Genomic DNA, 3345 nt, shown 5'->3' with positions numbered 1-3345 from the left:
CTAAAAAGAAAAGTAGCAGGATGCAACAGAAATTTGAAACTCACAGCTGGAAAGGTGATAACTCATGAATTACAAATAAAATAAACACAAAATTTTAAAACAACACATACAAATCATTGAGAGTGGGAAAGGGAGACAGGAAAATAGAGAATTTATTTTTTGGTCTTTCCTTTTAAAATTGTTTATTCTCGGTAGGATGGGTTTGAGATCATGTTACTACCCATTTAATAAAAACAGTTATATTAATGGTCTAAGGAAATTATAAAAAAGGGTAACTAGAAGACAAAAACTTATCAGGGTGTCACTAAAACAAAAAAAAATTCATGATAATACAAAGCAAATTTACCAAACCATAAAAGGAAGATGAAAGGAACAAAGAGTAAATACCAAATCAACTGCAAAGGAAAGTTCAAATTGTCAATAAACACAAGCCTATCATCAATTATTGTAAATGTTATTTGACTAAATGCTCCAGTCGAAAGTCATAGAGTGGCCGGCTGGATGATAAAGCAAGAACCTTTAAAATGCTGCATACAAGAGACCCACATCAGAGAGAAGGACACAAATAGATTGATAGTGAAAGAATGGAAAAAGGGCATTTCATATAATTGGAAAAACCAAAAAAGCAGGTGTTGCAGTACTGACTTCAGACAAAATAGTCTTTAAAACAAAGGCCATAAAGAAAGAAAAAGAAGGACATTTTATAATGATTAAAGGAGTGATACAATATGAAGATAGCACACTCGTTAATACATATGCACCAAATATAGGAGCACCTAAGTACATAAAATAATTACTAACAGATATAAAGGGGGATTCATATTTGGAGATTTCAACACTGCATTAACATAACTAGACAGATCATCGAGACAGAAAATAAATTAGGCAACTGAGAATTTATATAATACAATAGAAATATAACCCTTGGTGAATATTTTCAGAGCATTGCACCCCCCCACAAAATAGGATATACATTCTTTTCAAGTGCACGTGGAACATTTTCCAGGATTTATGATGTACTTGGGCATAAAAGAAACCTCTGCAATTTTAAGAAGTTAGAAATTACCTCAAGTATCTTTACTGACCACAATGCCATGAAGCTAGAAATCAACAACAGAGAAACAAAGGGGAAAAATGAAAACATAGGGATTAAATAATATGTTATTAATAAACAAATGGGTCAATGAAGAAATCAAAGGTGAAATGAAAATGCACCTTGAGACAAAAGAAAATGAAAGCAAAACCACACAATATTTATGGGACACAGCGAAAGCAGTGCTGAGAGGGGAGTTTATTGTGATACAGGCCTTCCTCAAAAAAGAACAACCACAAATAAACAGTTTAACCCACCAGCAGAATGAACTAGAAATAGAAGAACAAAAATACCCAAAAGACAGGGGAAGGAAGAAAATCATAAATATAGGGGAGGAAATAAATAACACAGAGATGAAAAAGAACACAGGAAAAAAATCAACCAATTCAAAAGCTGGTTTTTCCAAAAAGTAAGTAAAATCGACAAACCTGTGGCCAAAGTCAAAAAGAAGAAAAGAGAGAGAGTACAAATCACCAAATAAGAAATGAGAATGCAGAAATTACCACAAAATTTAGAAAAACAGAATATCATATGAGAATAGTATGAAAATATATTAAACCAAACTGTGTTACCTACAATAGCTGGACAAGTTTCTGTGATCATACTGTCCACCGAGACTGAATCAAGACGTAACTGACCCCTTGAAAAAGCAGAGCACCAGAAATGAAATTAAAATAGCAATATAAAACTTCCCTAAAAATAGCAGCCATGACTGGATGGATTCACCGAGGAATTCTACCAAACATAACAGAAGAACTCATACTAGTCCTTCTCAAACTCTTCCAGATGTTTGAAAAGAAAGGAATATTCCCAAAGTCATTCTATGAAACCACAATCACCCTGATACCACAACCAGGCAAAGACACTACCAAAAAAGAGTATCATATGCCAATATCATTGATGAAGACAGACACCAAAATCCTCACCAAATAGTAGCAAATAGAATCCAACAACACAGAAAAAAGATTATACATCATGACCAAGTGGGGATCATGCCAGGGACACAGGGGTGGTTCAACATATGCAAATCAATCAATGTAATACAGCACATCAACCAGAGAAGGAACCAAAACCACATGATCATCTCAATAGATGCAGGAAAGCATTTGATAAAATTCAACACCCACGTATGATAAAAATTCTCACCAAAGTGGGCATAGAGGGAATATATCTCAACATCATGAAAGCTATAGATAACAAACCTACAGCCAGCATAGTACTCAATGGTGAGAAAGTCAAATTCTTCCCACTAAAATCTGGGAAAGTAAAAGAATGCACACTATCACGACTCCTACTCAAGATAGACTTGGAAGTCCTAGCCACAGCAATCAAACAAGAGAGAGAAGTAAAGTGGATGCAGATTGGAAAGGAAGAGGTAAAAGTCTCACTATATGCAGAGAATATGTTACAATATTTAGAAATATGTTACAATATATAGAAAATATATATTGCATAAATTTCCTTGTATAAAAATTAAAACCAAGAATAAACAAATGAGACCTAATGAAACTTACAAGCTTCTGCACAGTAAAGACGCCGGAAGTAAAACAACAAGACAACTTACGGAATGGGAAAAAATTTGCATATGAAACCGTCAAAGGATTGATCTCCAGAGTATATAAGCAGCTCATCCAACTGAATAAGAAAAAATAAACAACCCAATCCAAAATTGGGCAGAAGACATAAACAAGCAATTCTCCAAGGAAGACATACAAATGATCAAAAGGAACATCAGAAAATGCTCAATATCACTGATGATCAGAGAAATGCCAATCAAAACTGCAATTAAATATCACCTCACACCAGTCAGAATGGCCATCATTCAAAAATCCGCAAATGACAAATGCTGGAGAGGCTGTGGAATAAAGGGAACCGTCCTTCACTGCTGGGGGCAATGCAGGTTGGTGAAGCCACTGTGGAAAACAGGATGGAGATTCCTCAAAAGCTTTGGAATAGACTTACTATATGACCCAAGAATCCCGCTCATGGGCATAAATCCAGAAGGAACCCTACTTCAGGAAGACACCTGCATTCCAATGCTCATAGCCAGCACTATTTATAATAGCCAAGACATGGAAACAGCCTAAATGTCCATCGACAGTTGACTGGATAAAGAAGAGGTGGTATATTTATACAATGGAATAGTAGTCATTCTTATAAACTGACAATATAATGCCATTTTCAGCAACATGGATGGTCCAGGAGAAAATCAGTGTAAGTGAAGTAAGCCAGAAATAGAAAGAAAAATACCA

Source organism: Vicugna pacos, unplaced genomic scaffold, assembly GCF_048564905.1.
Source record: "Vicugna pacos unplaced genomic scaffold, VicPac4 scaffold_18, whole genome shotgun sequence".
NCBI classification, from domain to species: Eukaryota; Metazoa; Chordata; class Mammalia; order Artiodactyla; family Camelidae; genus Vicugna; species Vicugna pacos.
This window is presented reverse-complemented; position numbering follows the sequence as displayed.